This window comes from Pecten maximus, chromosome 9, assembly GCF_902652985.1.
Source record: "Pecten maximus chromosome 9, xPecMax1.1, whole genome shotgun sequence".
In the NCBI taxonomy this organism is placed as follows: Eukaryota; Metazoa; Mollusca; class Bivalvia; order Pectinida; family Pectinidae; genus Pecten; species Pecten maximus.
The window spans coordinates 11,791,189-11,803,368 of record NC_047023.1 but is presented as its reverse complement, the minus strand read 5'-3'; the positions used below and the strand labels follow the sequence as shown (position 1 = coordinate 11,803,368).

At 36.2% G+C, this 12,180-nt stretch overlaps 1 protein-coding gene across 2 annotated transcripts in view; it reads right to left on the bottom strand.

Annotated features, from left to right (window-relative positions):
- LOC117334918 overlaps positions 1-12,180 on the bottom strand; it is a 47,715-nt gene that overhangs the window by 31,034 nt on the left and 4,501 nt on the right. The window contains exon 2 of one of the 2 annotated variants that reach the window (XM_033894764.1): positions 6,595-6,718. The gene's annotated coding sequence lies outside the window, so the exon portion shown is untranslated. Of the gene's footprint in view, positions 1-6,594; positions 6,735-12,180 lie in introns of those variants that run through there. The other variant, XM_033894765.1, reaches the window with a different exon arrangement.

Sequence of the window (12,180 nt, the reverse complement as noted above, 5' to 3'; positions counted from 1 at the left end):
CAGTAACATCGTTCCTACGTGGTTAGTCTGATTAAATAGCTGAACCGTTATAGATTACGGGCAACATGAAGATGGTTTTGTCTCAATTGGCCTATAATCGGCACAGGTCAAGTAGGTTATCAAAATGTCAAATCTCTAATTCCTAGTTTGATTGAAACCTCTTTTGAAGCTAAGACATACTTTGGGGTTTCAGCTACTTGCGTCAGAGCAAATGACGATCTGATGTATAGGAATTGTCAACAAGGCTGGATAGCAACTGGTTTTAGACGGTTGATGTTCATTTGGTAGACAGTGTGTCGTGGACATTCACTTAATCGTCAAACTACAACATAAGTATTTAATGAACATCACGCGTATACGGGATATTCTCGTTTTATTACTTTAGCTATACCAAAAACTAAAACCCAAATATGCTGATCAGTCACAAAACATTTAACATCATATAAGCGATAATACGAAATTGGTATCCTTTACGTGTTTAATATGCATGTTTTCCTACACAATAAGGATTTCATCATCATGAATTTGTTTCTTTCCTCGGTACTTCAAAAGACAAAAATACGTTTTCGTAGATATGAGACAACACGTCAAATATGCTTGTGCGTCGTTAGCCCCGACGTCTGTAACCATTTAAATGTATCCCGAATGGAAGAGTCTTTCTTTACGTTCGCAGTAAGTATCAACACAAATCACTCATAGCACTATGAAAGATTTACTCCTCAGCCAACCCATGTATCACATAGGTGTTGACCGAGCGTATACACGTCGGGTATCGGATAAAAACGAAGATGATTTTTTACGACATAACTTAATGGATGAGTTTGATGTCTGCTTCTGGATTTATATATACAATTTTATAACACTTTTAGCCTTTATCTTATGTAGCGCTATCGTCTTTGTGTAGAACTTAAATTTGATACTGTGTCGTTAAAAGTTATAGGAATAATACTGGTACACGCACTTAAGAAACCGATGTACATGAAGCCATATTTTCCAGGAAAGAGTCGTATTTAAATATTCATAGGACAGTTTAATTTGGTAAGACGATACGCCGTATTTTGCCATATTGGTCGTAAATTAGGGCACATTCATTGTGTCTTCATGGATATAAACATCTTTGCAATTTTATAGAAAGGGAAACAAATCTGGTCCGTGATCAAATTACGGTTCTTGTCTTAATTAAAACATGATCCCAAAAGCGCTTCTATACGGTATGAATATGTGATTCATGTAACTAGCCAACCTCGTTCTACCTGGTAAAATATGTAAAATTAATCAATACGACCTTACTCGGGAACACTGACTTAAGATAGTATTACAAAACACACGAACTAATACAAGTTCTTACTACTGAATAACAACTATTTGATTTTCTATTTGCGAATAGAGTGTTGTATAATTGTAAATATAAATCTGCAATGACTCCCTCTCACGTTGTAAATATGCAGACCCCATAGGCCCTGGAGGTATACCACACCGGAAGTAACCTTTCGTTTCGTGTATGTCGCGATGGACTAGTAAGTTATTATGGATAGGCGGCGTGTTTCATTAACAGACTTAAAAATACACATTACATTTATTTATATCTGTTATTACTGGGGATATTTACCATTGTACACTTTGTCCGGGATATTCGAAAGCACGTGCGAACGTACAACATACACGCTCTAGCTGTAAGTACAGTTATGGCCTTTTCATGCTTTTCTGCCATGTTCTGCTTAGCGGGTACACGGTGGTAGTTATGGTGTCTAACATCTAACATAGACTTGTCGCCACCTCGTTAGGAGTGACAACACGTATCCGACAAATACGCCAACAGCTGTATATCAAAATGATGATTGTTAGAGACACGAAGAAACCATGTAATGAACAATGATCACTGTCTGTCAGTTGTTGAAAGTTTTTTCTGGTGCATGCATACACAATGGTCGCTTTGGAAGGGATTCGCGGATATGCGCTGTCAATGATGTGCCTATTATGTTGTAAATGCATTGCCTCGCGAAACCCTACACAAAGTCAAATGTCCCCAAATAGCGAACCTAGCTAATTGGATGTGAACAGACCTTCCATATTCGGTGTATCAATTGAATTCGCGAACATGCAATGGTTTTGTTTTGTTTGGTAAGTTGGGCTCGACGTATTCTTGCCTTGAAGGTCTTTGACATTGAAATCTACCAACAATACAATAATTGTATTACACATGCATAATAGAATACTGCATCAATTTTAATGTAATGACATGCTGACGACTAAATGGCGTAATGCCAATAACTTCGTTATCTGACGACAAATTATTCCTATGTTAGAAATAGTCTGGCAATATTTCTTTACATTTTCTATCAAGTGTCAATTGCTGTTCAAAGAAAAATCACAATAAACTCTTAGACCTTTCAGTAAATTTCTTGGACTCTTGAAATCATGTTAAATTTGATCAACTGACAAACCAAAGACAGTGTCAGTTTATACTCCAAAATTGAATCAATATTCAAATGAATCGTAACAGGTCGGCTTTATTGATGGTGAATATTGCTTATCTGGTACCAGTAAAGATATCAGAGGGGAGCACTTTAAGATAATCATGTATCAAAATTTGATGTAAGCACAAGATCAGGCATGTCTACGTAACTCTCTACATTAAGAAGGAAATAAAGAAGATGTGTTTGTCGGCTATATCATAGTAACATAAGGGTTATCTATACTAACAATATCGAACAGCATGTGAACTTTGTCAGCAAGCTGAACATGCGATGTACGCAAACATCAGTAATGAATACCAAAGTAATTACATCCGGGCTCTAACAAATCGTCCATTTTCCTAACTGCTGCTTCTTTGTCAATAAAGTCATGACTCCAGAATCGAGCCTATCACTGATATCGGGGAAGAAAACGATCAGTAGGCTATTAGTCGACACTCTATACAGTAAAGGGGTTATCAGAAGTTCGTGTTGTTAATTACAATTCTCATCAGCACAGTTCCTGCCAGTATTTTGATAGAAATATAATAATAACAATCTTTTTCCTCATTGTGCTTCTTTGTTGTCAATATAGGCTATTATAATTACAAGTTGAACGCTACAATGTAATGTATTATAATTAGTTCAATGTACATTGTAGGTGAACTGTCTTGCAAGTCATGAACAATACATTGGGAAACTGTGTATCTATATTTTAATTATCTAGTTTTAATTCACCAAAACCAAACATAACATGATGGCTAATAAAATGTATTTATCAATATACATATGACCTAACAATTAAAACTGCTTTGCTTTAGTTTAGATTAATACGAACAAATTCATTGAAGTAATTTATAGAAGTGGTTTTATCGAAAGCATTTTAATTTTACTTAGAAATGTCAGTCTTGAATTTTTAGGAGCAATTTCAACTTCATCAGATAGTTCTCCCAAAGCAGAAGCCTTCAGGAGACTGTTAACATGATTAAAAATTCGGACGAAAATAATATCATTGACAAGTATCAAAACTGTGAAACATTTTTTCTGTTAACTCAAATAAATGGAGTATTGAACAATAACAGTAAAGTATCTGAGTTTTGCGGCGTTACAGGATGAGATTGGATTTAATTATCTTATTTCATGTAGTGTCAGTATGAATGGAAAAGGCATTGGATGATTTGATTAAAGTCAATTTAAATCCAGAAAATTTGAGTAATATGTGAGAGTGTTGTGTACTCTTCATAGTCATAAAACTTCCTCCTGTTATTTGATAAGGAAACTCTTTCTTCTTTATTATTTTACTGTTTTCTGAAACGACCTTTCAACAAGGTTTAAGATTGTATTTAATATAACGTTAAAGAGAAATTCGTCTAACATGCCTGTAAACTGCAATACCGGCGGGAGTACATAGGAATGTTCCTGTTAACTACACTACCGGCGGGAGTACATAGTAATGTTCCTGTTAACTACACTACCGGCGGGAGTACATAGTAATGTTCCTGTCAACCACACTACCGCCGGGAGTACATAGTAATGTTCCTGTCAACTAGACTACCGGCGGGGATACACTGTAATGTTCCAGCCAACTACACTACCGGCGGTAGAACATTTTACTCTTCTTGCAACTATACTACCGGCGGGAGCACAATTTAAAGTTCCTGTCAACCACACTTCCGGCGGGAGAATGCTGCAATGTTCCTGTTAACTACACTACCGGCGGGAGTTCACTGCAATGTTCCTGTCAACAACACTACCGGCGGGATATCTCTTACAAGCTGTAGACAACCGTAGGTCTTACGTTCGATTGGAAATCTTTTATTTTGGAGATAACACTTTATGAGTGTTTCAAATCGAATTAATTATACATGACAATGATGTTTTCGTTAAGTTGACGAAATTAGCTTATTTAAGACGAAAATGTTATTCTCGACAACATAATTCCATAACGTAGTATCTCTACATTATGTGTGTGTTCTTGTAAACCGTCTTGGACATTAAATACAATGTAACAACTTGTGTTAGCGTACGTGTGTGAGACTGAGGAGAGTATGCCGTGACATGATCGCAAAACCACCAAACTGACAACCCAGGGTGGTATAGGCCTGCGGGACGTCAGAACAAAAAACAACTTCTGCTGGTTAACATGCCCGCTATAGATGAGGACGCAATCCGCAGTGGCAATAGTCATTCGAAACATTGGCAGGAACAAGTGAGGTTCGGGGAAACAGATGTCAAAACGAAGGTCGTGCATACCAGGGATAACAAATTACTGCATAACTAGTTATAATTATAAGTTACTTAATCACTTCAGAGAAGTAGCGGTAAAAATATTTAGACTTACAGTATTGTTACTGATCCGCTGTTTTCAAATACATATGTCACTTTTTACCTTAAAATCCCCATTAGCAAGCCAGTTATACCTATTATTGAAAGGCGTCTAGGTGCATCATATCCATCTTCCTGTTGTCTGTCTGAACATTCTTATTATAGTTTGGCCTTAGGTTTCACCAAAACATATAGGCCTTGAACGAATTTGATAACAGATTTAACATATTTTTGCAATATACCACTAGTAAGATTTTGGACGCACATTGTATATGTTGAAATAGAATTGATTGTGAACAAGAATCAAGGGGTATTTAGGTCATTCTTTTGGGACATGTGTCAAATGTATCATGTCTTCGAGTGATGTTATACAACTGTTGCGGAACTCTTTACGGTCCTATATGACCTAACTATTGTCTCAGCACTCCAGTGACACGTGCTTGGCATCATCATAGACCCATCTATCAGGAATGTACACTGCCTAGTTAACTGTAAAACGAACCTACCATAGGCCTGCAATTACGAGTTGTGGAATAAATATCTCCTAGCCTGACAACTTAATGATTCCAACAATACAAAAACACCCCTCGGAACTGACGTCTGTTCGCTGCTGGTACATCAGCCGTGTTTATGCTAAGGCTTTTCAATAGTTTACGGCCGACATCACTGCTGCCGTCGGTCCGTGAACTCGAATGTATTTAAAAAGTCAATAAGCGTAGATAATGACAGTCTTTTAAATGACTCTATCCATTCTTTAACAGCTCTTTTTACATATAAGTATATGTCTAGCGATTAATTATGAATAACGTATTAAGTAGTTTCGCGGGATGGACGTTGAATGGACTTCGAAGGCCGATTGTTTCGCTTCGTTTACTCTGTCTCACATGACTTACATGTATTTTGCAATATCGTGTTTGCTTCTATACGGTGAAGGCTGTAGATCGAGTGGAGAAGATAAGGCGTTAAACACTTGTATCTGCAACGGTTACACACACTATCGCATTGCTCTAGAGTAACACTGTCGATAATTTTCGGACTGGAAGTCACCCAAAGCTAGGATAGTTAACGCCATATGAAATAAGCCGAAAAAGACATAGCTCTAGAGATGATTAGTCTGCATGACATAGCTAAATCGGCCACACGCGCACTCAACATAAAACCACAATTTAAACGAAACGAGAGTATTAACAGTAATGGGAAGTCCATGCTTTCTACAAAGTCCAAATAGTATGCCACACATCGCCCTGTGCTAACATGAGTGACAGCCTTCGAGTGATTGGCATTGAGGTCACCCTGACGAATTGTAAATGGTCAGTATGTTTACCAATATCTACGCCATGGGTTCAACACAATATTGTTTGCTATCTCTATGTATGTACAAGTGAAATAAACCTACGTGAAATATGAACTGTTTTCTTTTAGTGCAGTCCGATACACAAGCTACAATTATGACATTTCATTTAAATTGGTGTTCGTGCCATCGAGAACGATCCGTCGGGAGTTATGACATTGTGTCGGTATTGCAGCGTTCGTAAACATGTATTAATCTAACGTGTGTTGGTTGTAAGACTTTTTTATTGATTAAAAACTGTGGTTTGTGAAAATTTTGATATTGAAAACAATATTTTCCTTTTATATTTTTTCATTTGATCACTAACGCTGCATGTTACTCCACAAATGACATTAACGCAAAACTACAAATTGTAAAAAAAAAACCAAGGAGCAAAATTTATTAAAAAAAAACGCGAGAACCCATCATTGATAGCATCATTAATTGAGAAACATGGAAAAACGTATAAAAATTATGATTACTTACCTGAGAGTAGGGGTGTATTGTAATGCTCAGTTATTCGCGCGAACAGCACGTGTACACAGTGTTCGTCGGGGATCAACTTTGCAACACGTGAGTAAGGCACATGTACAACACGATCGACAGTAACCTGAAAAATAAGGAACGACCTTTTAATCCACCAAAGGGAAGATGAACTGTTCAGCGCAGTTACATAGTGATCAAATTGGTAAGAAGGTGACGCATTCAAAATAAAATTCACTGCAAATTATGATACAAAATGTCGTCAAAGAGATGTTCTACATTCCTACGGGAATGGTGAATATCATATAATGCATTACTACTGTACAGGACCAAAATCTGTATAAGCAGATATAATATGTTATGGGAAGGTGTTACATGACGGATGTCTACCACAAATCAAGCATGATCTACTGATACTTAATTACCAAATTCATCTCATCTATCAGGAAAATAAGTTTAGCTATATGAACATTTTATTACGTACATTTATCAAACGTATGATTAATACCACGGAAATGTCAATCAAAGTTGAAGATATACCGCACTTTTGCGAAACATCTGCCCATCCTATTCAAATTTAGTTACTAAAATCCACTGGTATTATGTAACGGTCCCTTTTAATGAAACATCATACTGGTATTATATACCGATATATATGGACACACACTGTAAAGATTGTATTCCGCACTACATTCCGTGGAAACCATCCAAGTTATTGATAGATAATGTATAATCTGATATGAATATAATGTTCCATTCCACGACAGATTTTATCTTGAGCAATAGTAAGATGTAACAAAATCACGTTAATTGGACCGCACATGCTACAGAATAACAGAAAATGTTGTTCTACTAATGGTAGCCAGTATGTCATATTTCTGTGATGTTCAGGAAACTCATCAGTGCCTAGTAAATCAATTTATCAGCTTCGCCGTCTTATCTCTTTGATATTAAAAGCTCATGTTGTGATCACAAATCTAAATCGGTGGTTTATGTTGCATTCGTTAGACCAGAAATGGTGTTTGCATGATATATTTGAAATAACTAACACGAACGTCATAGATATATATCATAATCCCCTTACAAATGCTTGATACAAACGTTATGACGTTAATTTCACGACCATACGTTCTCCTTAAAGCAATAGGTCATTTGACATACGGTCGAATTTATTGCACGATATCGTTACCCGCCATACTGTATTTGTTTTGCGACAATGGGAATACAATATGATAAGTTTGTAAGAAAGTGCAGAGCATGTCGTAAGCTTCAAAACATTGTTGATGAAAATGCGATATTTGATCCGTGAGTTGCATAGTCAAAATAGCTTGCGGGTCAAAACAGGACGAAACATCTGTGTGGCACACATTATATTTTTTACTGTACAAGTTACAATATCTATATCAAAATTCATATGTTAAGTAGCTATGTATTTGTCTATCGCTGGTACAATATTTTAATATGCCGCTAAGTTATTGAACAGAATAGCTCTCCGACAACGTTATACATCATTAGAAAGTATGTATTGTTTTGATTTTGTCTTATCCTTCCTGTGTGATCAGTACAACATCCGTGTAGATTTGGCAAAAACAGATTGTCTTATTTTCTATTTATCAAAAAGTATTACATCCCATCACCAAAACTGCATCTTACACTTCGTGTTTTCTCAATTACACATGCATAATGCATATTTAATACAAAGAAGAAAAAACGCAAATCATTTGATAATCTCGAGGGTTCTTGCAGTATTTAACGATATAATTCAAATGTAATTGGGGTTGTTTATGATTTTATTGTAAAACCTCTGTTGACTCATTGTAGCACTCCCGTTTATGTTCCCCTGCGACTTGAAAGTTGAGATCGAACAGACAAACAACCACATATGTAGGCTATAAAAGTCACACATTGTAAACGTTTGATTTACCAATGATCATCTTCTCTTTTTACTATCAATACAAACTCCTCAGAGACCCGGACTCAAATTGGTACTACTTTTGCAATGGCTTATGAACGCACCTCAAGTGTCAACTATCGCCATTGAATAGTTCCAGAGGGAGAACCTGGTATATAACAATGTTAACATCCTACTATACGAATTTATGACCTCGAGTAAAGCCGACTTTTGTTGGTCTGGAGGGCATAATTCATCGCTTTGTTTTGTGCGAGATTATTGACGTTCGAAAATTGACCAATCGATTCGAAACTCCCACATCATCCCGTTTTAGAGAAGAATACTGGTATATGTCGACAAAGATAGATAATACTAGTAAAAGTTAGAGGCCATTTGTAATCTGATTAAGTCAACTAAGCTTTCAGTGATATGCAATAGAACAATAAGGTTATAACAATAATTGTTTAAATGGACACACATTGTAACAAAACCGACCCGCTCTACAAAAAGACAAATTTAACCCTGAGCTATTCCACTAAGTCGCATGGCAGATATTATTCGATTATTAGGACGTCGCTTCTGCCACGTAAACAATCGTGTATCGATTTATACCAATACTAAATATAAGTCATCGTGAAACAATTAAGATAAAGGGTAACGAACTACAATGATATTGTTTCCTACATCATCTAGATATTATATCATGGGGACCATTCGGAATGATTTAAGCGATTTTGACCATTTCAAACTGTATTTATATTTTTTAATTGTGACTAAATGTCTACAAGGTGAATAATTTAAGATGTATTTAAACCATATACTTAAGAAACAACAAAAGAACATAGTTTTTAAAACAGGAGCAAAGTAGGAAGAAAATAGAAAGATATCCTTGAATAAGGTTGTTTAAAATATAACCACGCACGAATAAAATCTCAACTTTATACATCAGTTATTAAATAAACTGTTTTATATCTTGTGCCAATCTCTCTCGAATGCAGACGCCGAGGGATGGTATTCAGGGCAGAAACCTGAGTAATCGGATAGTAGTCGGAGAAAACTCAGCTGATCGGGCAGGTGACAACATACGAGAGCGGAAGACGAGAGCAATATCCTTTACACACCCGTCAATATGTGTTGACGAAAAAAGCTCTTTAATGTCATAAACAGCATCTGACATGTAATTCGTTGTCAAATACAGACAATACAATATAAACTCTCTTGGCGACAAAGCCAGTATTATTATTATTATTGAGAATCGATTATTTCACGCATGTAATCATTGTGTGATATATAAGTGTTTTGTTTATAAGATTAAGTGCTTTAATATCTATGTTTTATAATCTTATTGATGTTGCTACATCGCTACGTAATACACATGGACAAATCCTGTAAATAGATTCTGTTATTTATAATCATATTTAGTTGCGTTGATCAATTCACTGTCATAATTGAATGATGTTTTTGGTTATAACATTTGTCCCGAGGTTGTACATCAGTATAACTCATTGGCAGCGTTGATGACCCACGGTGACCTAGATTCAATTAGTAATGACAATATTCCATAATTAGCGATTACTTGGGGAAGCAATTTGTATGAGAACTACTGGAACGGATTGATATATTTCCTCCGGTCCGTATGAATTCGTCATCAGCCTGGAGTCAATCACTTTTCAGATCCGCATCCAATAAGGCTATTTACTTAGACCTTGACAATCTGCAACCACGCATATTGGCCATAGTAATATTACTTTCGTGTATGTCTCCAATAGGATAAGGTATGAATGACAATATATTTCCTGCATCGTTTGACACAAGGCTGTTTTCTATGTCTCATGAGTTATATAGTCCGTTTACAATCTTCCAGCAGACTGTCATACCAATTAAAAAAGTTGTGCTATTTCCCAAAGAGCTTATCAGAACAAGTGAAAAAGACATTGCAAGTTCCTCCAATTTCACCTTTAAGTATATTGACGGCGTTTTGTGTCTTAAAACTTTAACGACTATGTCGATATACCCTGTGAAACACAACAGACTCCCCAATATCAGTCGTTTACCTACATATTTACCTCAACCTAACAATTAGAGAAAACTTACAACTTGAGTGGATCATCAACGTCAAAGTACCATTTGTAAACTTTCCATTTCTAATTAGTAACAACAAGGTTCTCCATGTCTTCAGCGTTTAAATGTCCTGGTTGATTCTAAATATAATTTTCTGTTTCCATTATAACGATTTCTCACTGAAGATGATGCAATTTAAACCGGATTTGACATAGATTTACAGAACTAGCATCATCAATGAAACAGAAAATGTTCACCCTGCCTTTAATTCGTATCAATTTACCGTTTTATCGATGTGTTAAAACTACGGTTTTGTTATTATTTTGGCCTTCTCTGTTGCTTTAATCACTTGCGTTCTTTTATAAAATAATTATTTTCATTTGCAAATCTGACGCTAATGTGGAAACTGAAACACAAATCCCGTTTGATATCTTGTATGTTAGGTTCCCCATATACAGAATGGACAAAAAATTCATCTCACTAATGCACTTTCTCTTGATACATTGTATATCAAAGCTTCGTTATAGTTGCTATATATAGCCATATAGTCATCCTCCTTACAATATTGTTTACCTGATATAGATATCAAACATATCACGTATCCTTTGTAATCAAGGAAAGCCTTTGATCACGCAACTCAAGGATCATCGGAGATTATGTTGAACCCTAAACCGACAAATCAATCTGAATCTACTGTTAATGTTTTGATATATACATTGTCTTTGACAGCTGCTTTCGTTCTGCATTTTCCTTTGTTGTTTTGCTGTCCATTTGACCCCCCCCCCCCCCCCCCACTCCTCTCAGTGACCATGACCTATACAGGGACGTCAAACGTCAATAACAACAACAGAACAAAGATCATCTTAGGTATCTACAGCTTCTTTCAGAAGTCATCATTTGGGGGTCTACTTTGGAAAAGAAAAGACATGCACTTCTGAAGCAGAAACGCCAGAGCGAGCATTAAAGTCTCACTCATCTAACACTACCGCTATTACCGATAATTAAGTCAATGTATGTGAATCCCCCTCACTTTCAGTTCAATTACCTATGCATAACCAGTTTGTTGGTAGGTTTTTTTTTTATACCTAGTTTGTTTGAATGATTTGTACTGATTAATTATAAGTTTGATATGTGTCCGTAGTTTTGATTCGTTTGAAATAAATCAGGATAAAAATATCTGCAGAGTGTAAACCCCCTACTGACGAATTCATTACATTTATTTTATGTTTTCGTTTTTTTCTCAAGTCAGTACTCTTATGTCACAGAGTTTAAAATATTAGGATAGTGTCGCTTGCAAGCGGGTGGCACCAGTTATCAAAGCTTCTCTTGACAGTTTAGCTTTTTGCGTTATTAACAGGTCTGTTGCCTTCAACAGAATCTGGAGGACTATTTGTAAGAAGTTTTGAACTGAAGTCGGGCCAGTTTGGTTAAATTAAGCGGGTAACGTGCCGGGGTTGCCGCTGAGACGGCTTTATTTGCTAATGTGGGTGTCTTTCTTTTAAATCTGCTGGCTCGACACGGATATTGTCTTTAATTTCCGGGAAGGGTTTTGGTATTTCATCGCAATCAGGCAGAATTATCTCCTAGAGGAAATCTCTATCAATAATGCCAACGGCACACTTTTTAGATAGAATCGC